The sequence below is a fragment of the Schistocerca cancellata genome, unplaced genomic scaffold (genome assembly GCF_023864275.1).
Source record: "Schistocerca cancellata isolate TAMUIC-IGC-003103 unplaced genomic scaffold, iqSchCanc2.1 HiC_scaffold_434, whole genome shotgun sequence".
In the NCBI taxonomy this organism is placed as follows: Eukaryota; Metazoa; Arthropoda; class Insecta; order Orthoptera; family Acrididae; genus Schistocerca; species Schistocerca cancellata.
This window is the reverse complement of record NW_026046451.1, coordinates 107,629-132,215: the sequence shown is the minus strand read 5'-3', so window position 1 is coordinate 132,215 and position 24,587 is coordinate 107,629. Positions and strand designations below refer to the sequence as shown.

Below are 24,587 nucleotides of genomic sequence, written 5' to 3'. Positions count from 1 at the left end.
GAAATGCGCGTTTTTGTTGCTCCTCTTATGCGACTTGTCTCGACTTTGCTCGACTGACGCTACGCTGACGCGTGCAGAAAGCCACGTTAAGTATGATTCGTGGCAACACCCGACGGCGAGAGAGATGCTGTGTCTGTCCACTTGTTATCGAGTCACATGTCTGTAGTCAAGAGGCTTGGAGGACTGCAAGACATTGCCACGGAGGTGAATGCAGCTAACCACTGTAGTTAGTGTCCCGACAGCGCAGGCACGTTCATCTGCTCGTATGCATGTGATGGAGACCGTGTCTGCCACTGCTGTGGCGTACACCTTGGCCTAGGCTTTGCTGTGTATCGACACTTGCATTCCCAGCCAGCTGCTTTCGGGGGCGCCTCCGTGGCCGTGATCGTCTAGTGGTTAGGACATTGCGTTGTGGCCGCAATAACCCAGGTTCGAATCCTGGTCACGGCAATTTTGAAAGTTTTTTCCTTGCTGCCGTTGCATTGACGATAGTGCACGAGTACTCGAAATCACAGTGCTTTCTTGGTTTTTCACTCGTGTTCCGCAGGCCGCAGTTTGTACTTGAGCTCACATATGTTTGTTACATGGAGCATTCTAGCTCCGCCTGACAGGTACAGCTACGATACTTTAGTGGTTACGGAAAGCCCAGGTTCGAAACCTGGTCACGGCACGAAAACGTCTCTTGATGCTGTCTCCTTAACTACGACAGCTACAGACAAGTGGCGTCGCTACCATATGGCGGGCACGGCATTTTCTTGTTGTGGGTGGCCTAAAGAGACGCTTCCAGTGGGAGAGCAGTGAAAATACATGGCACGGCGATTGCCAAGATACTTCCATTTCGAAGTGATCTTTGTAGTACAAAGGGAACGTTTTGCCGCCGCTCTTGCAAGGGTAACGTGGCCGAGCGGTCTAAGGCGCTGGTTTTAGGCACCAGTCTTTTCTGAGGCGTGGGTTCGAATCCCACCGTTGCCAATTTTGGCGTCTCATTTTTGTGCCGTTGCTGTGTGTTCTCGTGGAGTAGGTCGCAGCTCATGTGACGCGCGTGTTGCGTAGGTAGCGTGGCCGAGCGGTCTCAGGCGCTGGTTTCAGGCACAAGTCTCTTCGGAGGCGTGGGTTCGAATCCCACTGCTGCCAAACGTGTAATGTTTCCTGCATCGAAGTCACATGCACTCATTGCCCGCAAAGGAAACAGCACAACAAGGCGTGAGCGTCTGCTTCGTGAAGTGTCGTAGAACAGTACGTGGTGCAACGGCAGGATTTGTAGGCGCCTTTTGCTCTCATCACTGCTGGCGTTCGTCTCCACGATATGCGTCCAGAGCATGCCGCTCTACAGCGTGCGAGAGTGGATTTTTTACAGTTGTCGTCAGTTAATCGTGGGTGGTTGCTGCGTTCGCTGGAGGAGCACTGGCGTTGTAATCCGGTGTAGTCTAGTGGCTAGGATACCTGGCTCTCACCCAGGAGGCCCGGGTTCGATTCCCGGTACCGGAAATGCGCGTTTTTGTTGCTCCTCTTATGCGACTTGTCTCGACTTTGCTCGACTGACGCTACGCTGACGCGTGCAGAAAGCCACGTTAAGTATGATTCGTGGCAACACCCGACGGCGAGAGAGATGCTGTGTCTGTCCACTTGTTATCGAGTCACATGTCTGTAGTCAAGAGGCTTGGAGGACTGCAAGACATTGCCACGGAGGTGAATGCAGCTAACCACTGTAGTTAGTGTCCCGACAGCGCAGGCACGTTCATCTGCTCGTATGCATGTGATGGAGACCGTGTCTGCCACTGCTGTGGCGTACACCTTGGCCTAGGCTTTGCTGTGTATCGACACTTGCATTCCAGCCAGCTGCTTTCGGGGGCGCCTCCGTGGCCGTGATCGTCTAGTGGTTAGGACATTGCGTTGTGGCCGCAATAACCCAGGTTCGAATCCTGGTCACGGCAATTTTGAAAGTTTTTCCTTGCTGCCGTTGCATTGACGATAGTGCACGAGTACTCGAAATCACAGTGCTTTCTTGGTTTTTCACTCGTGTTCCGCAGGCCGCAGTTTGTACTTGAGCTCACATATGTTTGTTACATGGAGCATTCTAGCTCCGCCTGACAGGTACAGCTACGATACTTTAGTGGTTACGGAAGCCCAGGTTCGAAACCTGGTCACGGCACGAAAACGTCTCTTGATGCTGTCTCCTTAACTACGACAGCTACAGACAAGTGGCGTCGCTACCATATGGCGGGCACGGCATTTTCTTGTTGTGGGTGGCCTAAAGAGACGCTTCCAGTGGGAGAGCAGTGAAAATACATGGCACGGCGATTGCCAAGATACTTCCATTTCGAAGTGATCTTTGTAGTACAAAGGAAACGTTTTGCCGCCGCTCTTGCAAGGGTAACGTGGCCGAGCGGTCTAAGGCGCTGGTTTTAGGCACCAGTCTCTTCTGAGGCGTGGGTTCGAATCCCACCGTTGCCAATTTTGGCGTCTCATTTTTGTGCCGTTGCTGTGTGTTCTCGTGGAGTAGGACGCAGCTCATGTGACGCGCGTGTTGCGTAGGTAGCGTGGCCGAGCGGTCTCAGGCGCTGGTTTCAGGCACAAGTCTCTTCGGAGGCGTGGGTTCGAATCCCACTGCTGCCAAACGTGTAATGTTTCCTGCATCGAAGTCACATGCACTCATTGCCCGCAAAGGAAACAGCACAACAAGGCGTGAGCGTCTGCTTCGTGAAGTGTCGTAGAACAGTACGTGGTGCAACGGCAGGATTTGTAGGCGCCTTTTGCTCTCATCACTGCTGGCGTTCGTCTCCACGATATGCGTCCAGAGCATGCCGCTCTACAGCGTGCGAGAGTGGATTTTTTACAGTTGTCGTCAGTTAATCGTGGGTGGTTGCTGCGTTCGCTGGAGGAGCACTGGCGTTGTAATCCGGTGTAGTCTAGTGGCTAGGATACCTGGCTCTCACCCAGGAGGCCCGGGTTCGATTCCGGTACCGGAAATGCGCGTTTTTGTTGCTCCTCTTATGCGACTTGTCTCGACTTTGCTCGACTGACGCTACGCTGACGCGTGCAGAAAGCCACGTTAAGTATGATTCGTGGCAACACCCGACGGCGAGAGAGATGCTGTGTCTGTCCACTTGTTATCGAGTCACATGTCTGTAGTCAAGAGGCTTGGAGGACTGCAAGACATTGCCACGGAGGTGAATGCAGCTAACCACTGTAGTTAGTGTCCCGACAGCGCAGGCACGTTCATCTGCTCGTATGCATGTGATGGAGACCGTGTCTGCCACTGCTGTGGCGTACACCTTGGCCTAGGCTTTGCTGTGTATCGACACTTGCATTCCAGCCAGCTGCTTTCGGGGGCGCCTCCGTGGCCGTGATCGTCTAGTGGTTAGGACATTGCGTTGTGGCCGCAATAACCCAGGTTCGAATCCTGGTCACGGCAATTTTGAAAGTTTTTCCTTGCTGCCGTTGCATTGACGATAGTGCACGAGTACTCGAAATCACAGTGCTTTCTTGGTTTTTCACTCGTGTTCCGCAGGCCGCAGTTTGTACTTGAGCTCACATATGTTTGTTACATGGAGCATTCTAGCTCCGCCTGACAGGTACAGCTACGATACTTTAGTGGTTACGGAAAGCCCAGGTTCGAAACCTGGTCACGGCACGAAAACGTCTCTTGATGCTGTCTCCTTAACTACGACAGCTACAGACAAGTGGCGTCGCTACCATATGGCGGGCACGGCATTTTCTTGTTGTGGGTGGCCTAAAGAGACGCTTCCAGTGGGAGAGCAGTGAAAATACATGGCACGGCGATTGCCAAGATACTTCCATTTCGAAGTGATCTTTGTAGTACAAAGGGAACGTTTTGCCGCCGCTCTTGCAAGGGTAACGTGGCCGAGCGGTCTAAGGCGCTGGTTTTAGGCACCAGTCTTTTCTGAGGCGTGGGTTCGAATCCCACCGTTGCCAATTTTGGCGTCTCATTTTTGTGCCGTTGCTGTGTGTTCTCGTGGAGTAGGTCGCAGCTCATGTGACGCGCGTGTTGCGTAGGTAGCGTGGCCGAGCGGTCTCAGGCGCTGGTTTCAGGCACAAGTCTCTTCGGAGGCGTGGGTTCGAATCCCACTGCTGCCAAACGTGTAATGTTTCCTGCATCGAAGTCACATGCACTCATTGCCCGCAAAGGAAACAGCACAACAAGGCGTGAGCGTCTGCTTCGTGAAGTGTCGTAGAACAGTACGTGGTGCAACGGCAGGATTTGTAGGCGCCTTTTGCTCTCATCACTGCTGGCGTTCGTCTCCACGATATGCGTCCAGAGCATGCCGCTCTACAGCGTGCGAGAGTGGATTTTTTACAGTTGTCGTCAGTTAATCGTGGGTGGTTGCTGCGTTCGCTGGAGGAGCACTGGCGTTGTAATCCGGTGTAGTCTAGTGGCTAGGATACCTGGCTCTCACCCAGGAGGCCCGGGTTCGATTCCCGGTACCGGAAATGCGCGTTTTTGTTGCTCCTCTTATGCGACTTGTCTCGACTTTGCTCGACTGACGCTACGCTGACGCGTGCAGAAAGCCACGTTAAGTATGATTCGTGGCAACACCCGACGGCGAGAGAGATGCTGTGTCTGTCCACTTGTTATCGAGTCACATGTCTGTAGTCAAGAGGCTTGGAGGACTGCAAGACATTGCCACGGAGGTGAATGCAGCTAACCACTGTAGTTAGTGTCCCGACAGCGCAGGCACGTTCATCTGCTCGTATGCATGTGATGGAGACCGTGTCTGCCACTGCTGTGGCGTACACCTTGGCCTAGGCTTTGCTGTGTATCGACACTTGCATTCCAGCCAGCTGCTTTCGGGGGCGCCTCCGTGGCCGTGATCGTCTAGTGGTTAGGACATTGCGTTGTGGCCGCAATAACCCAGGTTCGAATCCTGGTCACGGCAATTTTGAAAGTTTTTCCTTGCTGCCGTTGCATTGACGATAGTGCACGAGTACTCGAAATCACAGTGCTTTCTTGGTTTTTCACTCGTGTTCCGCAGGCCGCAGTTTGTACTTGAGCTCACATATGTTTGTTACATGGAGCATTCTAGCTCCGCCTGACAGGTACAGCTACGATACTTTAGTGGTTACGGAAAGCCCAGGTTCGAAACCTGGTCACGGCACGAAAACGTCTCTTGATGCTGTCTCCTTAACTACGACAGCTACAGACAAGTGGCGTCGCTACCATATGGCGGGCACGGCATTTTCTTGTTGTGGGTGGCCTAAAGAGACGCTTCCAGTGGGAGAGCAGTGAAAATACATGGCACGGCGATTGCCAAGATACTTCCATTTCGAAGTGATCTTTGTAGTACAAAGGAAACGTTTTGCCGCCGCTCTTGCAAGGGTAACGTGGCCGAGCGGTCTAAGGCGCTGGTTTTAGGCACCAGTCTCTTCTGAGGCGTGGGTTCGAATCCCACCGTTGCCAATTTTGGCGTCTCATTTTTGTGCCGTTGCTGTGTGTTCTCGTGGAGTAGGACGCAGCTCATGTGACGCGCGTGTTGCGTAGGTAGCGTGGCCGAGCGGTCTCAGGCGCTGGTTTCAGGCACAAGTCTCTTCGGAGGCGTGGGTTCGAATCCCACTGCTGCCAAACGTGTAATGTTTCCTGCATCGAAGTCACATGCACTCATTGCCCGCAAAGGAAACAGCACAACAAGGCGTGAGCGTCTGCTTCGTGAAGTGTCGTAGAACAGTACGTGGTGCAACGGCAGGATTTGTAGGCGCCTTTTGCTCTCATCACTGCTGGCGTTCGTCTCCACGATATGCGTCCAGAGCATGCCGCTCTATAGCGTGCGAGAGTGGATTTTTTACAGTTGTCGTCAGTTAATCGTGGGTGGTTGCTGCGTTCGCTGGAGGAGCACTGGCGTTGTAATCCGGTGTAGTCTAGTGGCTAGGATACCTGGCTCTCACCCAGGAGTCCCGGGTTCGATTCCCGGTACCGGAAATGCGCGTTTTTGTTGCTCCTCTTATGCGACTTGTCTCGACTGACGCTACGCTGACGCGTGCAGAAAGCCACGTTAAGTATGATTCGTGGCAACACCCGACGGCGAGAGAGATGCTGTGTCTGTCCACTTGTTATCGAGTCACATGTCTGTAGTCAAGAGGCTTGGAGGACTGCAAGACATTGCCACGGAGGTGAATGCAGCTAACCACTGTAGTTAGTGTCCCGACAGCGCAGGCACGTTCATCTGCTCGTATGCATGTGATGGAGACCGTGTCTGCCACTGCTGTGGCGTACACCTTGGCCTAGGCTTTGCTGTGTATCGACACTTGCATTCCAGCCAGCTGCTTTCGGGGGCGCCTCCGTGGCCGTGATCGTCTAGTGGTTAGGACATTGCGTTGTGGCCGCAATAACCCAGGTTCGAATCCTGGTCACGGCAATTTTGAAAGTTTTTCCTTGCTGCCGTTGCATTGACGATAGTGCACGAGTACTCGAAATCACAGTGCTTTCTTGGTTTTTCACTCGTGTTCCGCAGGCCGCAGTTTGTACTTGAGCTCACATATGTTTGTTACATGGAGCATTCTAGCTCCGCCTGACAGGTACAGCTACGATACTTTAGTGGTTACGGAAAGCCCAGGTTCGAAACCTGGTCACGGCACGAAAACGTCTCTTGATGCTGTCTCCTTAACTACGACAGCTACAGACAAGTGGCGTCGCTACCATATGGCGGGCACGGCATTTTCTTGTTGTGGGTGGCCTAAAGAGACGCTTCCAGTGGGAGAGCAGTGAAAATACATGGCACGGCGATTGCCAAGATACTTCCATTTCGAAGTGATCTTTGTAGTACAAAGGGAACGTTTTGCCGCCGCTCTTGCAAGGGTAACGTGGCCGAGCGGTCTAAGGCGCTGGTTTTAGGCACCAGTCTCTTCTGAGGCGTGGGTTCGAATCCCACCGTTGCCAATTTTGGCGTCTCATTTTTGTGCCGTTGCTGTGTGTTCTCGTGGAGTAGGTCGCAGCTCATGTGACGCGCGTGTTGCGTAGGTAGCGTGGCCGAGCGGTCTCAGGCGCTGGTTTCAGGCACAAGTCTCTTCGGAGGCGTGGGTTCGAATCCCACTGCTGCCAAACGTGTAATGTTTCCTGCATCGAAGTCACATGCACTCATTGCCCGCAAAGGAAACAGCACAACAAGGCGTGAGCGTCTGCTTCGTGAAGTGTCGTAGAACAGTACGTGGTGCAACGGCAGGATTTGTAGGCGCCTTTTGCTCTCATCACTGCTGGCGTTCGTCTCCACGATATGCGTCCAGAGCATGCCGCTCTATAGCGTGCGAGAGTGGATTTTTTACAGTTGTCGTCAGTTAATCGTGGGTGGTTGCTGCGTTCGCTGGAGGAGCACTGGCGTTGTAATCCGGTGTAGTCTAGTGGCTAGGATACCTGGCTCTCACCCAGGAGTCCCGGGTTCGATTCCCGGTACCGGAAATGCGCGTTTTTGTTGCTCCTCTTATGCGACTTGTCTCGACTGACGCTACGCTGACGCGTGCAGAAAGCCACGTTAAGTATGATTCGTGGCAACACCCGACGGCGAGAGAGATGCTGTGTCTGTCCACTTGTTATCGAGTCACATGTCTGTAGTCAAGAGGCTTGGAGGACTGCAAGACATTGCCACGGAGGTGAATGCAGCTAACCACTGTAGTTAGTGTCCCGACAGCGCAGGCACGTTCATCTGCTCGTATGCATGTGATGGAGACCGTGTCTGCCACTGCTGTGGCGTACACCTTGGCCTAGGCTTTGCTGTGTATCGACACTTGCATTCCAGCCAGCTGCTTTCGGGGGCGCCTCCGTGGCCGTGATCGTCTAGTGGTTAGGACATTGCGTTGTGGCCGCAATAACCCAGGTTCGAATCCTGGTCACGGCAATTTTGAAAGTTTTTCCTTGCTGCCGTTGCATTGACGATAGTGCACGAGTACTCGAAATCACAGTGCTTTCTTGGTTTTTCACTCGTGTTCCGCAGGCCGCAGTTTGTACTTGAGCTCACATATGTTTGTTACATGGAGCATTCTAGCTCCGCCTGACAGGTACAGCTACGATACTTTAGTGGTTACGGAAAGCCCAGGTTCGAAACCTGGTCACGGCACGAAAACGTCTCTTGATGCTGTCTCCTTAACTACGACAGCTACAGACAAGTGGCGTCGCTACCATATGGCGGGCACGGCATTTTCTTGTTGTGGGTGGCCTAAAGAGACGCTTCCAGTGGGAGAGCAGTGAAAATACATGGCACGGCGATTGCCAAGATACTTCCATTTCGAAGTGATCTTTGTAGTACAAAGGGAACGTTTTGCCGCCGCTCTTGCAAGGGTAACGTGGCCGAGCGGTCTAAGGCGCTGGTTTTAGGCACCAGTCTCTTCTGAGGCGTGGGTTCGAATCCCACCGTTGCCAATTTTGGCGTCTCATTTTTGTGCCGTTGCTGTGTGTTCTCGTGGAGTAGGTCGCAGCTCATGTGACGCGCGTGTTGCGTAGGTAGCGTGGCCGAGCGGTCTCAGGCGCTGGTTTCAGGCACAAGTCTCTTCGGAGGCGTGGGTTCGAATCCCACTGCTGCCAAACGTGTAATGTTTCCTGCATCGAAGTCACATGCACTCATTGCCCGCAAAGGAAACAGCACAACAAGGCGTGAGCGTCTGCTTCGTGAAGTGTCGTAGAACAGTACGTGGTGCAACGGCAGGATTTGTAGGCGCCTTTTGCTCTCATCACTGCTGGCGTTCGTCTCCACGATATGCGTCCAGAGCATGCCGCTCTATAGCGTGCGAGAGTGGATTTTTTACAGTTGTCGTCAGTTAATCGTGGGTGGTTGCTGCGTTCGCTGGAGGAGCACTGGCGTTGTAATCCGGTGTAGTCTAGTGGCTAGGATACCTGGCTCTCACCCAGGAGTCCCGGGTTCGATTCCCGGTACCGGAAATGCGCGTTTTTGTTGCTCCTCTTATGCGACTTGTCTCGACTGACGCTACGCTGACGCGTGCAGAAAGCCACGTTAAGTATGATTCGTGGCAACACCCGACGGCGAGAGAGATGCTGTGTCTGTCCACTTGTTATCGAGTCACATGTCTGTAGTCAAGAGGCTTGGAGGACTGCAAGACATTGCCACGGAGGTGAATGCAGCTAACCACTGTAGTTAGTGTCCCGACAGCGCAGGCACGTTCATCTGCTCGTATGCATGTGATGGAGACCGTGTCTGCCACTGCTGTGGCGTACACCTTGGCCTAGGCTTTGCTGTGTATCGACACTTGCATTCCAGCCAGCTGCTTTCGGGGGCGCCTCCGTGGCCGTGATCGTCTAGTGGTTAGGACATTGCGTTGTGGCCGCAATAACCCAGGTTCGAATCCTGGTCACGGCAATTTTGAAAGTTTTTCCTTGCTGCCGTTGCATTGACGATAGTGCACGAGTACTCGAAATCACAGTGCTTTCTTGGTTTTTCACTCGTGTTCCGCAGGCCGCAGTTTGTACTTGAGCTCACATATGTTTGTTACATGGAGCATTCTAGCTCCGCCTGACAGGTACAGCTACGATACTTTAGTGGTTACGGAAAGCCCAGGTTCGAAACCTGGTCACGGCACGAAAACGTCTCTTGATGCTGTCTCCTTAACTACGACAGCTACAGACAAGTGGCGTCGCTACCATATGGCGGGCACGGCATTTTCTTGTTGTGGGTGGCCTAAAGAGACGCTTCCAGTGGGAGAGCAGTGAAAATACATGGCACGGCGATTGCCAAGATACTTCCATTTCGAAGTGATCTTTGTAGTACAAAGGAAACGTTTTGCCGCCGCTCTTGCAAGGGTAACGTGGCCGAGCGGTCTAAGGCGCTGGTTTTAGGCACCAGTCTCTTCTGAGGCGTGGGTTCGAATCCCACCGTTGCCAATTTTGGCGTCTCATTTTTGTGCCGTTGCTGTGTGTTCTCGTGGAGTAGGACGCAGCTCATGTGACGCGCGTGTTGCGTAGGTAGCGTGGCCGAGCGGTCTCAGGCGCTGGTTTCAGGCACAAGTCTCTTCGGAGGCGTGGGTTCGAATCCCACTGCTGCCAAACGTGTAATGTTTCCTGCATCGAAGTCACATGCACTCATTGCCCGCAAAGGAAACAGCACAACAAGGCGTGAGCGTCTGCTTCGTGAAGTGTCGTAGAACAGTACGTGGTGCAACGGCAGGATTTGTAGGCGCCTTTTGCTCTCATCACTGCTGGCGTTCGTCTCCACGATATGCGTCCAGAGCATGCCGCTCTATAGCGTGCGAGAGTGGATTTTTTACAGTTGTCGTCAGTTAATCGTGGGTGGTTGCTGCGTTCGCTGGAGGAGCACTGGCGTTGTAATCCGGTGTAGTCTAGTGGCTAGGATACCTGGCTCTCACCCAGGAGGCCCGGGTTCGATTCCCGGTACCGGAAATGCGCGTTTTTGTTGCTCCTCTTATGCGACTTGTCTCGACTTTGCTCGACTGACGCTACGCTGACGCGTGCAGAAAGCCACGTTAAGTATGATTCGTGGCAACACCCGACGGCGAGAGAGATGCTGTGTCTGTCCACTTGTTATCGAGTCACATGTCTGTAGTCAAGAGGCTTGGAGGACTGCAAGACATTGCCACGGAGGTGAATGCAGCTAACCACTGTAGTTAGTGTCCCGACAGCGCAGGCACGTTCATCTGCTCGTATGCATGTGATGGAGACCGTGTCTGCCACTGCTGTGGCGTACACCTTGGCCTAGGCTTTGCTGTGTATCGACACTTGCATTCCAGCCAGCTGCTTTCGGGGGCGCCTCCGTGGCCGTGATCGTCTAGTGGTTAGGACATTGCGTTGTGGCCGCAATAACCCAGGTTCGAATCCTGGTCACGGCAATTTTGAAAGTTTTTCCTTGCTGCCGTTGCATTGACGATAGTGCACGAGTACTCGAAATCACAGTGCTTTCTTGGTTTTTCACTCGTGTTCCGCAGGCCGCAGTTTGTACTTGAGCTCACATATGTTTGTTACATGGAGCATTCTAGCTCCGCCTGACAGGTACAGCTACGATACTTTAGTGGTTACGGAAAGCCCAGGTTCGAAACCTGGTCACGGCACGAAAACGTCTCTTGATGCTGTCTCCTTAACTACGACAGCTACAGACAAGTGGCGTCGCTACCATATGGCGGGCACGGCATTTTCTTGTTGTGGGTGGCCTAAAGAGACGCTTCCAGTGGGAGAGCAGTGAAAATACATGGCACGGCGATTGCCAAGATACTTCCATTTCGAAGTGATCTTTGTAGTACAAAGGGAACGTTTTGCCGCCGCTCTTGCAAGGGTAACGTGGCCGAGCGGTCTAAGGCGCTGGTTTTAGGCACCAGTCTCTTCTGAGGCGTGGGTTCGAATCCCACCGTTGCCAATTTTGGCGTCTCATTTTTGTGCCGTTGCTGTGTGTTCTCGTGGAGTAGGTCGCAGCTCATGTGACGCGCGTGTTGCGTAGGTAGCGTGGCCGAGCGGTCTCAGGCGCTGGTTTCAGGCACAAGTCTCTTCGGAGGCGTGGGTTCGAATCCCACTGCTGCCAAACGTGTAATGTTTCCTGCATCGAAGTCACATGCACTCATTGCCCGCAAAGGAAACAGCACAACAAGGCGTGAGCGTCTGCTTCGTGAAGTGTCGTAGAACAGTACGTGGTGCAACGGCAGGATTTGTAGGCGCCTTTTGCTCTCATCACTGCTGGCGTTCGTCTCCACGATATGCGTCCAGAGCATGCCGCTCTATAGCGTGCGAGAGTGGATTTTTTACAGTTGTCGTCAGTTAATCGTGGGTGGTTGCTGCGTTCGCTGGAGGAGCACTGGCGTTGTAATCCGGTGTAGTCTAGTGGCTAGGATACCTGGCTCTCACCCAGGAGTCCCGGGTTCGATTCCCGGTACCGGAAATGCGCGTTTTTGTTGCTCCTCTTATGCGACTTGTCTCGACTGACGCTACGCTGACGCGTGCAGAAAGCCACGTTAAGTATGATTCGTGGCAACACCCGACGGCGAGAGAGATGCTGTGTCTGTCCACTTGTTATCGAGTCACATGTCTGTAGTCAAGAGGCTTGGAGGACTGCAAGACATTGCCACGGAGGTGAATGCAGCTAACCACTGTAGTTAGTGTCCCGACAGCGCAGGCACGTTCATCTGCTCGTATGCATGTGATGGAGACCGTGTCTGCCACTGCTGTGGCGTACACCTTGGCCTAGGCTTTGCTGTGTATCGACACTTGCATTCCAGCCAGCTGCTTTCGGGGGCGCCTCCGTGGCCGTGATCGTCTAGTGGTTAGGACATTGCGTTGTGGCCGCAATAACCCAGGTTCGAATCCTGGTCACGGCAATTTTGAAAGTTTTTCCTTGCTGCCGTTGCATTGACGATAGTGCACGAGTACTCGAAATCACAGTGCTTTCTTGGTTTTTCACTCGTGTTCCGCAGGCCGCAGTTTGTACTTGAGCTCACATATGTTTGTTACATGGAGCATTCTAGCTCCGCCTGACAGGTACAGCTACGATACTTTAGTGGTTACGGAAAGCCCAGGTTCGAAACCTGGTCACGGCACGAAAACGTCTCTTGATGCTGTCTCCTTAACTACGACAGCTACAGACAAGTGGCGTCGCTACCATATGGCGGGCACGGCATTTTCTTGTTGTGGGTGGCCTAAAGAGACGCTTCCAGTGGGAGAGCAGTGAAAATACATGGCACGGCGATTGCCAAGATACTTCCATTTCGAAGTGATCTTTGTAGTACAAAGGAAACGTTTTGCCGCCGCTCTTGCAAGGGTAACGTGGCCGAGCGGTCTAAGGCGCTGGTTTTAGGCACCAGTCTCTTCTGAGGCGTGGGTTCGAATCCCACCGTTGCCAATTTTGGCGTCTCATTTTTGTGCCGTTGCTGTGTGTTCTCGTGGAGTAGGACGCAGCTCATGTGACGCGCGTGTTGCGTAGGTAGCGTGGCCGAGCGGTCTCAGGCGCTGGTTTCAGGCACAAGTCTCTTCGGAGGCGTGGGTTCGAATCCCACTGCTGCCAAACGTGTAATGTTTCCTGCATCGAAGTCACATGCACTCATTGCCCGCAAAGGAAACAGCACAACAAGGCGTGAGCGTCTGCTTCGTGAAGTGTCGTAGAACAGTACGTGGTGCAACGGCAGGATTTGTAGGCGCCTTTTGCTCTCATCACTGCTGGCGTTCGTCTCCACGATATGCGTCCAGAGCATGCCGCTCTATAGCGTGCGAGAGTGGATTTTTTACAGTTGTCGTCAGTTAATCGTGGGTGGTTGCTGCGTTCGCTGGAGGAGCACTGGCGTTGTAATCCGGTGTAGTCTAGTGGCTAGGATACCTGGCTCTCACCCAGGAGGCCCGGGTTCGATTCCCGGTACCGGAAATGCGCGTTTTTGTTGCTCCTCTTATGCGACTTGTCTCGACTGACGCTACGCTGACGCGTGCAGAAAGCCACGTTAAGTATGATTCGTGGCAACACCCGACGGCGAGAGAGATGCTGTGTCTGTCCACTTGTTATCGAGTCACATGTCTGTAGTCAAGAGGCTTGGAGGACTGCAAGACATTGCCACGGAGGTGAATGCAGCTAACCACTGTAGTTAGTGTCCCGACAGCGCAGGCACGTTCATCTGCTCGTATGCATGTGATGGAGACCGTGTCTGCCACTGCTGTGGCGTACACCTTGGCCTAGGCTTTGCTGTGTATCGACACTTGCATTCCAGCCAGCTGCTTTCGGGGGCGCCTCCGTGGCCGTGATCGTCTAGTGGTTAGGACATTGCGTTGTGGCCGCAATAACCCAGGTTCGAATCCTGGTCACGGCAATTTTGAAAGTTTTTCCTTGCTGCCGTTGCATTGACGATAGTGCACGAGTACTCGAAATCACAGTGCTTTCTTGGTTTTTCACTCGTGTTCCGCAGGCCGCAGTTTGTACTTGAGCTCACATATGTTTGTTACATGGAGCATTCTAGCTCCGCCTGACAGGTACAGCTACGATACTTTAGTGGTTACGGAAAGCCCAGGTTCGAAACCTGGTCACGGCACGAAAACGTCTCTTGATGCTGTCTCCTTAACTACGACAGCTACAGACAAGTGGCGTCGCTACCATATGGCGGGCACGGCATTTTCTTGTTGTGGGTGGCCTAAAGAGACGCTTCCAGTGGGAGAGCAGTGAAAATACATGGCACGGCGATTGCCAAGATACTTCCATTTCGAAGTGATCTTTGTAGTACAAAGGGAACGTTTTGCCGCCGCTCTTGCAAGGGTAACGTGGCCGAGCGGTCTAAGGCGCTGGTTTTAGGCACCAGTCTCTTCTGAGGCGTGGGTTCGAATCCCACCGTTGCCAATTTTGGCGTCTCATTTTTGTGCCGTTGCTGTGTGTTCTCGTGGAGTAGGTCGCAGCTCATGTGACGCGCGTGTTGCGTAGGTAGCGTGGCCGAGCGGTCTCAGGCGCTGGTTTCAGGCACAAGTCTCTTCGGAGGCGTGGGTTCGAATCCCACTGCTGCCAAACGTGTAATGTTTCCTGCATCGAAGTCACATGCACTCATTGCCCGCAAAGGAAACAGCACAACAAGGCGTGAGCGTCTGCTTCGTGAAGTGTCGTAGAACAGTACGTGGTGCAACGGCAGGATTTGTAGGCGCCTTTTGCTCTCATCACTGCTGGCGTTCGTCTCCACGATATGCGTCCAGAGCATGCCGCTCTACAGCGTGCGAGAGTGGATTTTTTACAGTTGTCGTCAGTTAATCGTGGGTGGTTGCTGCGTTCGCTGGAGGAGCACTGGCGTTGTAATCCGGTGTAGTCTAGTGGCTAGGATACCTGGCTCTCACCCAGGAGTCCCGGGTTCGATTCCCGGTACCGGAAATGCGCGTTTTTGTTGCTCCTCTTATGCGACTTGTCTCGACTGACGCTACGCTGACGCGTGCAGAAAGCCACGTTAAGTATGATTCGTGGCAACACCCGACGGCGAGAGAGATGCTGTGTCTGTCCACTTGTTATCGAGTCACATGTCTGTAGTCAAGAGGCTTGGAGGACTGCAAGACATTGCCACGGAGGTGAATGCAGCTAACCACTGTAGTTAGTGTCCCGACAGCGCAGGCACGTTCATCTGCTCGTATGCATGTGATGGAGACCGTGTCTGCCACTGCTGTGGCGTACACCTTGGCCTAGGCTTTGCTGTGTATCGACACTTGCATTCCAGCCAGCTGCTTTCGGGGGCGCCTCCGTGGCCGTGATCGTCTAGTGGTTAGGACATTGCGTTGTGGCCGCAATAACCCAGGTTCGAATCCTGGTCACGGCAATTTTGAAAGTTTTTCCTTGCTGCCGTTGCATTGACGATAGTGCACGAGTACTCGAAATCACAGTGCTTTCTTGGTTTTTCACTCGTGTTCCGCAGGCCGCAGTTTGTACTTGAGCTCACATATGTTTGTTACATGGAGCATTCTAGCTCCGCCTGACAGGTACAGCTACGATACTTTAGTGGTTACGGAAAGCCCAGGTTCGAAACCTGGTCACGGCACGAAAACGTCTCTTGATGCTGTCTCCTTAACTACGACAGCTACAGACAAGTGGCGTCGCTACCATATGGCGGGCACGGCATTTTCTTGTTGTGGGTGGCCTAAAGAGACGCTTCCAGTGGGAGAGCAGTGAAAATACATGGCACGGCGATTGCCAAGATACTTCCATTTCGAAGTGATCTTTGTAGTACAAAGGAAACGTTTTGCCGCCGCTCTTGCAAGGGTAACGTGGCCGAGCGGTCTAAGGCGCTGGTTTTAGGCACCAGTCTCTTCTGAGGCGTGGGTTCGAATCCCACCGTTGCCAATTTTGGCGTCTCATTTTTGTGCCGTTGCTGTGTGTTCTCGTGGAGTAGGACGCAGCTCATGTGACGCGCGTGTTGCGTAGGTAGCGTGGCCGAGCGGTCTCAGGCGCTGGTTTCAGGCACAAGTCTCTTCGGAGGCGTGGGTTCGAATCCCACTGCTGCCAAACGTGTAATGTTTCCTGCATCGAAGTCACATGCACTCATTGCCCGCAAAGGAAACAGCACAACAAGGCGTGAGCGTCTGCTTCGTGAAGTGTCGTAGAACAGTACGTGGTGCAACGGCAGGATTTGTAGGCGCCTTTTGCTCTCATCACTGCTGGCGTTCGTCTCCACGATATGCGTCCAGAGCATGCCGCTCTATAGCGTGCGAGAGTGGATTTTTTACAGTTGTCGTCAGTTAATCGTGGGTGGTTGCTGCGTTCGCTGGAGGAGCACTGGCGTTGTAATCCGGTGTAGTCTAGTGGCTAGGATACCTGGCTCTCACCCAGGAGGCCCGGGTTCGATTCCCGGTACCGGAAATGCGCGTTTTTGTTGCTCCTCTTATGCGACTTGTCTCGACTTTGCTCGACTGACGCTACGCTGACGCGTGCAGAAAGCCACGTTAAGTATGATTCGTGGCAACACCCGACGGCGAGAGAGATGCTGTGTCTGTCCACTTGTTATCGAGTCACATGTCTGTAGTCAAGAGGCTTGGAGGACTGCAAGACATTGCCACGGAGGTGAATGCAGCTAACCACTGTAGTTAGTGTCCCGACAGCGCAGGCACGTTCATCTGCTCGTATGCATGTGATGGAGACCGTGTCTGCCACTGCTGTGGCGTACACCTTGGCCTAGGTTTTGCTGTGTATCGACACTTGCATTCCAGGCAGCTGCTTTCGGGGGCGCCTCCGTGGCCGTGATCGTCTAGTGGTTAGGACATTGCGTTGTGGCCGCAATAACCCAGGTTCGAATCCTGGTCACGGCAATTTTGAAAGTTTTTCCTTGCTGCCGTTGCATTGACGATAGTGCACGAGTACTCGAAATCACAGTGCTTTCTTGGTTTTTCACTCGTGTTCCGCAGGCCGCAGTTTGTACTTGAGCTCACATATGTTTGTTACATGGAGCATTCTAGCTCCGCCTGACAGGTACAGCTACGATACTTTAGTGGTTACGGAAAGCCCAGGTTCGAAACCTGGTCACGGCACGAAAACGTCTCTTGATGCTGTCTCCTTAACTACGACAGCTACAGACAAGTGGCGTCGCTACCATATGGCGGGCACGGCATTTTCTTGTTGTGGGTGGCCTAAAGAGACGCTTCCAGTGGGAGAGCAGTGAAAATACATGGCACGGCGATTGCCAAGATACTTCCATTTCGAAGTGATCTTTGTAGTACAAAGGGAACGTTTTGCCGCCGCTCTTGCAAGGGTAACGTGGCCGAGCGGTCTAAGGCGCTGGTTTTAGGCACCAGTCTCTTCTGAGGCGTGGGTTCGAATCCCACCGTTGCCAATTTTGGCGTCTCATTTTTGTGCCGTTGCTGTGTGTTCTCGTGGAGTAGGACGCAGCTCATGTGACGCGCCCCCCCTGCGGGTCCGGGGATTAGAATAGGCCCGCGGTATTCCTGCCTGTCGTAAGAGGCGACTAAAAGGAGTCTCAAACGTTTCGGCCTTATGTGATGGTCCCCTCTCGGGTTTGACCTCCATCTATCCAAATTATTCCGAAGAGCGAGCCAATTGGGGAAGGGCACCTTACATGGTGCACTGTATCCTTCGTGCAATTAGACCTATTGCCGTCTTTCTCGTCGTTGCGATGGTGTCCCGCTCGTTTTCGATCTCATGGGCGATTACCACGCTGCACTCTGCAGTGTTTCTTTTACCTGCGACGACGACCTTGGCCATTTTTGCACCTAAGATCCAGCACGGTAGCCAGTCCGTTGTGGTGGGGTCGCCATGTACCCTCTTGGTTGTAGCCCCCTGACAACACAGGGATCGCTCTACTGATGCCTGCGCCGTTCACTCCCCACGTATGCCAAGGAGTAGATGCCCATCTCCCTGGGGCATCGGGACTCCCGGCAATGGCCATCCTGCCAGGTGGCCTTTGCTGTGGCTGGGTGGCGCCCGTGGGGAGGGCCCTTGGTCGGAGTAGGTGGCATCAGGGCGGATGACCCGCAATGAAGCGTGGTACATCATCTCTCGCTGGTGGGCCACCACCAGCAGTCTCTAAGCGATCGAGGTCTAACCTCAACGGCAGGAAATACGATCCACGATCATTTCCCTCCCTGGCCACTCCATGGGAGGAACGTATGGCAAAAGAAGGCAGTGGAGACTATTCACCCCGGTTCCTTGTGTGTACGCGAGTTGATGGGGAATCGTTTATGTCAACCAAGCCCCAGTTTTTTGTGGAGCATTTAGAGGACAAGTTCGGGGAGGTGGATGGCTTGTCCAAGATGCGCTCTGGTTCTGTGCTCATCAAAACGGCATCCTCTGCCCAGTCACGGAGGTTGCTCAATTGTGACAAGTTGGGGGATGTTTCAGTTAACATCACGCCGCATAAGAGTCTGAACATGGTCCAGGGTATAATATTCCACAGGGATCTTCTTCTGCAGTCCGACGATGAATTACGCGCCAACCTCGAACGACGAGGTGTTCACTTCGTCCGGCGCGTCCATCGGGGTCCGAGGGATAATCAGGTAGCCACCGGTGCCTTCATCTTGGCCTTTGAGGGTGATGTCTTACCCGAAAAGGTTAAGGTGATGGTTTACCGTTGTGATGTGAAGCCATATATCCCTCCTCCGATGCGGTGTTTTAAATGCTGGAAGTTCGGGCACATGTCATCTCGCTGTACTTCCAGCATCACGTGTCGGGATTGTGGACGTCCTTCGCATCCTGATACTCCATGTGCCCCGCCTCCTATCTGTGTTAACTGCGGAGAACACCATTCCCCCTGCTCGCCGGACTGTAGGATCTTTCAGAAGGAACGGAAGATAATGGAATATAAGACCCTGGACCGCCTGTCCTACACCGAGGCAAGGCGGAAATTTGAGCGGCTACATCCTGTGCCAATGCCAACTAGTTATGCCGCTGCTGCAACACCAGTTCGATCTCAGCTCGGTCAGCATTCACCGGCCCCCTTGGTTGTGGGGGGCACTTCACTCCCTGTTGCTCCTGCTCCATCTACTTCAGGAGCAACACCACCCCAACCACCGGGGACATCTGTTCCCCCTTCACAGCCGGAGAAGCGTGAGCCTTCTTCGGCTCCTCTCGCTCGGAAGGGGTCCCTTGGGGCCCTCCCATCCCAGGCTTTGCCCAGTGCCAAAGTGGACACCCGCAAGGTTGTCAAACAATCACCGGTCGCTGGTCGTAGGGCGTCACGGTCGTCTTCAGTCCCAGAGACTGACCCAGTGAGGCCCTCCCAGCCAGAACCACCTAAGGCTCAGCGCGCAAAGCAGTCAAAGAAAAAGGCTCCCAAGCATCCTGAAATTGCGGTGGCACCTGTCCCACCGCAACCTTCTCCCTCTGCGTCCGAGGATGAGGTGGAGATCCTGGCGTCCGCTGAGGACATGGATCTCGCCAGTCCCTCGGATGCAGTAGATAGCTGTTGTCCCGGTGGTGACTCAGTAGCAGCAGGGGCCCCGGAGGCGTAATCTGCCTCCCCAGTCCCTTCACGCCTTTCCCATCCATGGCTAATACCATCCTCCAGTGGAACTGCAGCGGTTTCTTCCACCATCTAGCTGAGCTCCGCCAACTTCTCAGCCTTCGCCCTTTCTTCTGCATTGCTCTGCAGGAAACTTGGTTTCCGGCGATGCGAACCCCCGCCCTCCGTGGCTATCGGGGTTATTACAAGAACCGAGCAGCTTATGAAAGGGTGTCTGGTGGCGTCTGCATTTATATCCTTCACACTCTGCACAGCGAGTCTGTCCCTCTCCAGACGCCTTTAGAGGCTGTCGCTGTACGTGTGTGGACGCCACAGGCTGTTACCGTCTGCAGTCTTTACATTCCACCGGATGGTGATGTCTCGCAGCATGTCCTGGCTGCACTGGTCGCCCAATTGCCGCCACCTTTCTTGCTATTGGGCGACTTCAACGCTCATAACCCTCTGTGGGGTGGGTCAGTGGCAACAGGTCGAGGCGCCATCATTGAGCATTTATTGTCGCAGCTCGATCTCTCGCTGTTAAATGATGGTGCCTTCACACACTTCAGTGTGGCGCATGGCACCTACTCCGCCATTGACCTTTCAATCTGTAGCCATAGCCTCTTACCGTCTGTCCAATGGAGTGTGCATGACGACCTGTGTGGTAGTGACCATTTTCCGATCTTTTTGTCACTACCACAGCGCCCCTCTTCTGGGCACCCTAGCAGATGGGCTATGAATAAGGCTGACTGGGACTTGTTCTCCTCCACTGCCGCTTTTGAGCCTCTCTCTACCGATGACATTGATGCGGTGGTTCAATCGGTCACCACCGGCATCGTTACTGCCGCCGAATCTGCCATTCCCCATTCCTGTGGGTCCCCTCGGCGGAAGGCTGTGCCTTGGTGGTCGCCTGAGATCGCTGAAGCGATTAAAGATCGCCGGCGGGCGCTCCAGCGTCACAAGCGACACCCCTCCCTCGACCACCTTCTCGCCTTCAAACGGCTGCGTGCGCGGGCCCGCCTCCTTATCCGCCACGGCAAGAAGGAGTGCTGGGAGCGGTATGTGTCCACCATTGGCCTCCATGTCACTCCTTCGCAGGTCTGGGCCAAGATTCGACGCGTCTACGGCTATCGGCCACCTGCCAGCGTCCCTGCGCTCTCACTGAATGGAGCAGTTTGTACTGACTCCGACGTCATTGCCAATCGCTTAGCAGAGCATTTTGCTATGAGTTCCGCTTCTGCGAATTACCCCCAGGCCTTCCGCTCCATTAAAGAGCGGATGGAACGTCGGAGCCTTTCGTTTCGCACCAACCACCCGGAATCTTACAATGCTCCATTTAGTGAGTGGGAATTTCGCAGTGCCCTCGCTGCTTGCCCTGATACCGCTCCTGGGCCAGATGGCATCCACTGTCAGATGCTGAAACACCTTTCAGTGGACTGCCAGCGGCGCCTTCTCGATCTTTACAACCGTCTTTGGGTCGAGGGGGAGTTTCCGTCGCAATGGCGGGAAGGCATTGTCATCCCCGTTTTGAAACCTGGAAAGCACCCTCTGGAGGTGGACAGCTACCGTCCCATTAGCCTCACCAACGTTCTTTGCAAGTTGCTTGAACGGATGGTGAGCCGGCGCTTGCATTGGGTACTGGAGTCTCGAGGCCTTCTGGCTCCATCTCAGGGTGGGTTCCGTAAAGGCCGCTCCGCCGCCGACAATCTGGTGAGCCTGGAGTCGGCCATCCGTACTGCCTTTTCCCGCCGTCAGCACCTGGTCGCTGTCTTTTTCGACATGCGGAAGGCGTACGATACGACGTGGCGTCATCACATTCTTTCTACGCTCCATGGATGGGGTCTTCGGGGTCCTCTGCCGATTTTTATCCGCAATTTTCTGTCGTGTCGTACCTTCCGCGTGCAAGTCGCGGCCTCGTATAGTTCCTCCCACGTCCAGGAGAACGGTGTGCCACAGGGCTCTGTTTTAAGTGTCTGTCTGTTTTTAATAGCCATTAACGGGCTTGCTGCGGCCGTGGGAAATTCTGTCTCCGCTTCCCTGTATGCTGACGACTTCTGCCTTTATTACAGCTCTACTGGCATTGCAGCTGTTGAACGTCAGCTACAGGGCGCTATCCGTAAGGCGCAGTCTTGGGCTGTAGCGCATGGGTTTCAGTTTTCGGCAGCCAAGACCCGCGTTATACATTTCTGCCGGCGCCGAACAGTCCATCCTGAGCCGCGGCTTTATCTTGCCGACGAACTCCTTGCTGTGGTGGAGACCCACAGGTTTTTGGGGGTGGTTTTTGATGCCCGGTTGACTTGGCTGCCTCATATCCAGCAGCTTAAACAGACGTGTTGGCGGCATCTAAACGCTCTGAGATGCTTGAGCCACACCCGCTGGGGAGCCGACCGCTCTACCCTGTTACGGCTCTACCAGGCGTTAATCCAGTCCCGTCTGGATTATGGGTGCCTGGCATATGGCTCAGCATCCCCGTCTGCGTTGCGGGTGCTGGACCCAATCCTCCACAGCGGGATACGCCTTGCCACTGGTGCTTTCCGCACCAGCCCTGTGGACAGCTTACTCGTGGAGGCAGGTGTCCCTCCACTGCGGTTCCGGCGCCAACGTTTGCTGGCCGCTTATGCTGCCCATGTTCTAAGCTCGCCCGGGCATCCTACCTATCGTCTCCTGTTCCCGCAGTCAGTCGTCCGTCTGCCGGAACGTCGGCCCCGGTCGGGTTGTCCGATCGCCATACGCGTCAAGGAGCTTCTCTCCGGGCTTGGGCTTGTCCCTGTTCCACCTCCTTTCCGGGCACTTCTGCGTACACCCCCGTGGTGCGTTCCTCGCCCTTGCCTTCGGCTAGACTTGGCACAGGGCTCGAAGGACTTAGTCCCTCCAGAGGCCTTCCGCCGCCGCTTTTATTCCATCCTGGCCACGTATCAGGGCTCTGGCATTGTTTACACCGACGGCTCGATGGTTGCTGGTCGAGTCGGGTATGCGCTCACTCTAGGGAACCATTCCGAACAACGTTCTTTGCCGGCTGGCTGCAGCGTTTACACTGCTGAGCTGGTCGCCATCTTTCGAGCCCTAGAGTATATCCGCTCCTGCTCAGGTGAGTCGTTCGTTATCTGTAGCGATTCCCTGAGCAGTTTACGAGCACTCGACCAGTGTTTTCCTCGTTCCCGTCTGGTGATGGCTATCCATGAGTCCCTGCATACTCTTGCGCGTTGCGGCCGCTCTGCGGTCTTCGTGTGGACCCCAGGCCATGTTGGGATCCCCGGCAACGAGAATGTTGACCGGCTGGCGAAAGAGGCGACTAGTGCACCACCTCTGGACGTTGGCCTCCCGGAGACCGATTTGCGGGCGTTCCTACGCCGCAAAATTCTGGACCTTTGGGACACTGAATGGCGCGCCCTGCCTTCACGCAACAAACTTCGGGCCATCAAGGGGGCTACCGGTGTGTGGCGCTCCTCCTTGCGGGTTTCTCGCAAGGAGTCTGTTGTCCTCTGCCGGCTGCGCATTGGGCACACTCGGCTTACCCACGGCCACTTATTGCGCCGTGAGGATGCGCCTCTATGTCGCTGCGGCTCCGTTTTATCCGTGGTTCATGTTTTATTGGAGTGTCCGTTTTTAGCTGCGCTCAGGCAGTCGTTCGCACTGCCTGCCTCGCTCCCTGCCCTTTTAACAGATGACCCGGCTATGGCTGACTTAGTTTTACGTTTTATTCGGGCAGGGGGTTTTTATTCTTTACTCTGAGTTTTTCTGTTTTTATCTTATTGTTTTGTGTTGATTCTGGCCTTTGGCCTCCGGTTTTAAACTGATTTTTTAATGTGTTTCCAGTGGTTGGCTTTTCCTTTTTTATTTCTCTGGTCGGCCAACCACCGTCACACTCTGTGTGCTTTTAGTTCGTTTTGTCTTGTCTTTGTTTCAGTTTCTCTTGTCCTGTATCGTCTGTGATCTCTTTTGTTCCTCGTTTTTATTCTCTGTGGGTGTTCTTTGTCTTTGGAAAAAGGGACCGATGACCATAGCAGTCTGGTCCCTTTAATCCCCCAAACCAACCAACCAACCAACCAGGACGCAGCTCATGTGACGCGCGTGTTGCGTAGGTAGCGTGGCCGAGCGGTCTCAGGCGCTGGTTTCAGGCACAAGTCTCTTCGGAGTCGTGGGCCCGAACACATCGCGCGCTCGCTCCGGCGTGTCGGGCGGTGTTTACGTGTGCTTCGCGGTCGGCGGCGGTTCGTCGCGGTGCCTGTTTCTTCGCTGCGGTAGTCAGCTGAACTGTAAGTTAAGATGGATTCTGAAGACCGAGAAAATAATATCCAATGTGAATTCGATAGAAACGTCACCCGACCGTCTGCTTTCGAAATTCATTCGTGGATGAAAAATGACTTGAAAATTCCTGAAAGTGATGTGCTAGGCTTGCAATTGGACGCGTTCCTTAATTCTTTGTTTGTAAAATTGAAATGTCCGGAACTGTGTGATGCCCTCGTAAGTGAAAACGGTGGTGTCCGAAAATTCAAACACTCTGATGGGACGATTAGCAATGTGACTCTGTCGAATGCTGGTTTTGGTATCCGAAATGTTCGAGTATTCAATCTTCCGTTTGAAACTAGGAATGAGACAATAGCTCGTAGCCTTATGCCTTCTGGCACAGTTTTGTCGATTACGAAAGAAAAGTGGTCGTCCGCTTACATCTATCAAGTTGAGAACGGTATCCGTAGTGTCAAAATGATTGTGAGGAAGCACGTTCCTTCGTTTTTGGTTATGGCCGGCCACCGGGCTTTTATTTCGTATAGTGGTCAGCCCCAGACCTGCTCCTATTGTAATGCCACAGACCATTTTCGGCAAAATTGTCCTCGGCGTAGGCGCCCTGTGCAGTTGCCGCCCCGTGGGCAAGATGACGACGAGTCGTACGCTGCCGTCTTGTTAGGTGTTCCGCGTTCACCGGCACGTTCCGCGGACACGGAAACACCGTTAGATGATGCGGTCGCGATGGATACCGATGCCCCTGCAACCGGTACTGTTTCTGTTCAAGACATGTCCGTACCTTCTCAGTCAGTTCCCGCAGCTACTGTATCGATTCCGCCTCCGGCCTTGCCTGAAGTTCCGGTGCGGACCGCATCAGAACCCGCGCAGGTGGCTACCCCCCCTGTTGCTGTTGTGGATCCGTCACCATCTAAATCCGTACCTCAAGGTGTTCCGGACGGGGCTACTGCCTCACAGGAACCAAAGCCAAGGCGTGAAAGTGTTTCGGAGAGGCGTGGAAA

General features: G+C 53.9%; 35 non-coding genes across 35 annotated transcripts; all 35 read left to right on the top strand.

Annotated features, from left to right (window-relative positions):
* The first annotated feature begins 378 nt into the window (after positions 1 to 378).
* Trnah-gug (transfer RNA histidin (anticodon GUG)) lies at positions 379 to 450 on the top strand. The gene has a single exon. It is a non-coding gene; the product is annotated as a tRNA-His (tRNA).
* A 440-nt stretch (positions 451 to 890) lies between these two features.
* Positions 891 to 972, top strand: Trnal-uag (transfer RNA leucine (anticodon UAG)). Its single transcript has one exon. It is a non-coding gene; the product is annotated as a tRNA-Leu (tRNA).
* A 444-nt stretch (positions 973 to 1,416) lies between these two features.
* On the top strand, positions 1,417 to 1,488 carry Trnae-cuc (transfer RNA glutamic acid (anticodon CUC)). The gene has a single exon. It is a non-coding gene; the product is annotated as a tRNA-Glu (tRNA).
* A 374-nt stretch (positions 1,489 to 1,862) lies between these two features.
* Positions 1,863 to 1,934, top strand: Trnah-gug (transfer RNA histidin (anticodon GUG)). The gene has a single exon. It is a non-coding gene; the product is annotated as a tRNA-His (tRNA).
* A 438-nt stretch (positions 1,935 to 2,372) lies between these two features.
* On the top strand, positions 2,373 to 2,454 carry Trnal-uag (transfer RNA leucine (anticodon UAG)). Its single transcript has one exon. It is a non-coding gene; the product is annotated as a tRNA-Leu (tRNA).
* A 444-nt stretch (positions 2,455 to 2,898) lies between these two features.
* Positions 2,899 to 2,969, top strand: Trnae-cuc (transfer RNA glutamic acid (anticodon CUC)). The gene has a single exon. It is a non-coding gene; the product is annotated as a tRNA-Glu (tRNA).
* A 374-nt stretch (positions 2,970 to 3,343) lies between these two features.
* Positions 3,344 to 3,415, top strand: Trnah-gug (transfer RNA histidin (anticodon GUG)). The gene has a single exon. It is a non-coding gene; the product is annotated as a tRNA-His (tRNA).
* A 439-nt stretch (positions 3,416 to 3,854) lies between these two features.
* On the top strand, positions 3,855 to 3,936 carry Trnal-uag (transfer RNA leucine (anticodon UAG)). Its single transcript has one exon. It is a non-coding gene; the product is annotated as a tRNA-Leu (tRNA).
* Positions 3,937 to 4,380: 444 nt separating this feature from the next.
* Positions 4,381 to 4,452, top strand: Trnae-cuc (transfer RNA glutamic acid (anticodon CUC)). The gene has a single exon. It is a non-coding gene; the product is annotated as a tRNA-Glu (tRNA).
* Positions 4,453 to 4,826: 374 nt separating this feature from the next.
* Positions 4,827 to 4,898, top strand: Trnah-gug (transfer RNA histidin (anticodon GUG)). Its single transcript has one exon. It is a non-coding gene; the product is annotated as a tRNA-His (tRNA).
* A 439-nt stretch (positions 4,899 to 5,337) lies between these two features.
* Trnal-uag (transfer RNA leucine (anticodon UAG)) lies at positions 5,338 to 5,419 on the top strand. The gene has a single exon. It is a non-coding gene; the product is annotated as a tRNA-Leu (tRNA).
* A 444-nt stretch (positions 5,420 to 5,863) lies between these two features.
* On the top strand, positions 5,864 to 5,935 carry Trnae-cuc (transfer RNA glutamic acid (anticodon CUC)). Its single transcript has one exon. It is a non-coding gene; the product is annotated as a tRNA-Glu (tRNA).
* A 364-nt stretch (positions 5,936 to 6,299) lies between these two features.
* Trnah-gug (transfer RNA histidin (anticodon GUG)) lies at positions 6,300 to 6,371 on the top strand. Its single transcript has one exon. It is a non-coding gene; the product is annotated as a tRNA-His (tRNA).
* A 439-nt stretch (positions 6,372 to 6,810) lies between these two features.
* Trnal-uag (transfer RNA leucine (anticodon UAG)) lies at positions 6,811 to 6,892 on the top strand. The gene has a single exon. It is a non-coding gene; the product is annotated as a tRNA-Leu (tRNA).
* A 444-nt stretch (positions 6,893 to 7,336) lies between these two features.
* Trnae-cuc (transfer RNA glutamic acid (anticodon CUC)) lies at positions 7,337 to 7,408 on the top strand. Its single transcript has one exon. It is a non-coding gene; the product is annotated as a tRNA-Glu (tRNA).
* A 364-nt stretch (positions 7,409 to 7,772) lies between these two features.
* On the top strand, positions 7,773 to 7,844 carry Trnah-gug (transfer RNA histidin (anticodon GUG)). The gene has a single exon. It is a non-coding gene; the product is annotated as a tRNA-His (tRNA).
* Positions 7,845 to 8,283: 439 nt separating this feature from the next.
* Trnal-uag (transfer RNA leucine (anticodon UAG)) lies at positions 8,284 to 8,365 on the top strand. Its single transcript has one exon. It is a non-coding gene; the product is annotated as a tRNA-Leu (tRNA).
* A 444-nt stretch (positions 8,366 to 8,809) lies between these two features.
* On the top strand, positions 8,810 to 8,881 carry Trnae-cuc (transfer RNA glutamic acid (anticodon CUC)). The gene has a single exon. It is a non-coding gene; the product is annotated as a tRNA-Glu (tRNA).
* A 364-nt stretch (positions 8,882 to 9,245) lies between these two features.
* On the top strand, positions 9,246 to 9,317 carry Trnah-gug (transfer RNA histidin (anticodon GUG)). Its single transcript has one exon. It is a non-coding gene; the product is annotated as a tRNA-His (tRNA).
* A 439-nt stretch (positions 9,318 to 9,756) lies between these two features.
* On the top strand, positions 9,757 to 9,838 carry Trnal-uag (transfer RNA leucine (anticodon UAG)). Its single transcript has one exon. It is a non-coding gene; the product is annotated as a tRNA-Leu (tRNA).
* A 444-nt stretch (positions 9,839 to 10,282) lies between these two features.
* Trnae-cuc (transfer RNA glutamic acid (anticodon CUC)) lies at positions 10,283 to 10,354 on the top strand. Its single transcript has one exon. It is a non-coding gene; the product is annotated as a tRNA-Glu (tRNA).
* A 374-nt stretch (positions 10,355 to 10,728) lies between these two features.
* Positions 10,729 to 10,800, top strand: Trnah-gug (transfer RNA histidin (anticodon GUG)). Its single transcript has one exon. It is a non-coding gene; the product is annotated as a tRNA-His (tRNA).
* A 439-nt stretch (positions 10,801 to 11,239) lies between these two features.
* Positions 11,240 to 11,321, top strand: Trnal-uag (transfer RNA leucine (anticodon UAG)). The gene has a single exon. It is a non-coding gene; the product is annotated as a tRNA-Leu (tRNA).
* A 444-nt stretch (positions 11,322 to 11,765) lies between these two features.
* Trnae-cuc (transfer RNA glutamic acid (anticodon CUC)) lies at positions 11,766 to 11,837 on the top strand. The gene has a single exon. It is a non-coding gene; the product is annotated as a tRNA-Glu (tRNA).
* A 364-nt stretch (positions 11,838 to 12,201) lies between these two features.
* Positions 12,202 to 12,273, top strand: Trnah-gug (transfer RNA histidin (anticodon GUG)). The gene has a single exon. It is a non-coding gene; the product is annotated as a tRNA-His (tRNA).
* A 439-nt stretch (positions 12,274 to 12,712) lies between these two features.
* Trnal-uag (transfer RNA leucine (anticodon UAG)) lies at positions 12,713 to 12,794 on the top strand. The gene has a single exon. It is a non-coding gene; the product is annotated as a tRNA-Leu (tRNA).
* Positions 12,795 to 13,238: 444 nt separating this feature from the next.
* On the top strand, positions 13,239 to 13,310 carry Trnae-cuc (transfer RNA glutamic acid (anticodon CUC)). Its single transcript has one exon. It is a non-coding gene; the product is annotated as a tRNA-Glu (tRNA).
* A 364-nt stretch (positions 13,311 to 13,674) lies between these two features.
* On the top strand, positions 13,675 to 13,746 carry Trnah-gug (transfer RNA histidin (anticodon GUG)). The gene has a single exon. It is a non-coding gene; the product is annotated as a tRNA-His (tRNA).
* A 439-nt stretch (positions 13,747 to 14,185) lies between these two features.
* Positions 14,186 to 14,267, top strand: Trnal-uag (transfer RNA leucine (anticodon UAG)). Its single transcript has one exon. It is a non-coding gene; the product is annotated as a tRNA-Leu (tRNA).
* A 444-nt stretch (positions 14,268 to 14,711) lies between these two features.
* Trnae-cuc (transfer RNA glutamic acid (anticodon CUC)) lies at positions 14,712 to 14,783 on the top strand. The gene has a single exon. It is a non-coding gene; the product is annotated as a tRNA-Glu (tRNA).
* Positions 14,784 to 15,147: 364 nt separating this feature from the next.
* Trnah-gug (transfer RNA histidin (anticodon GUG)) lies at positions 15,148 to 15,219 on the top strand. Its single transcript has one exon. It is a non-coding gene; the product is annotated as a tRNA-His (tRNA).
* Positions 15,220 to 15,658: 439 nt separating this feature from the next.
* On the top strand, positions 15,659 to 15,740 carry Trnal-uag (transfer RNA leucine (anticodon UAG)). Its single transcript has one exon. It is a non-coding gene; the product is annotated as a tRNA-Leu (tRNA).
* A 444-nt stretch (positions 15,741 to 16,184) lies between these two features.
* On the top strand, positions 16,185 to 16,256 carry Trnae-cuc (transfer RNA glutamic acid (anticodon CUC)). Its single transcript has one exon. It is a non-coding gene; the product is annotated as a tRNA-Glu (tRNA).
* A 374-nt stretch (positions 16,257 to 16,630) lies between these two features.
* Trnah-gug (transfer RNA histidin (anticodon GUG)) lies at positions 16,631 to 16,702 on the top strand. Its single transcript has one exon. It is a non-coding gene; the product is annotated as a tRNA-His (tRNA).
* Positions 16,703 to 17,141: 439 nt separating this feature from the next.
* Trnal-uag (transfer RNA leucine (anticodon UAG)) lies at positions 17,142 to 17,223 on the top strand. Its single transcript has one exon. It is a non-coding gene; the product is annotated as a tRNA-Leu (tRNA).
* The last annotated feature ends 7,364 nt before the right edge of the window (positions 17,224 to 24,587 follow it).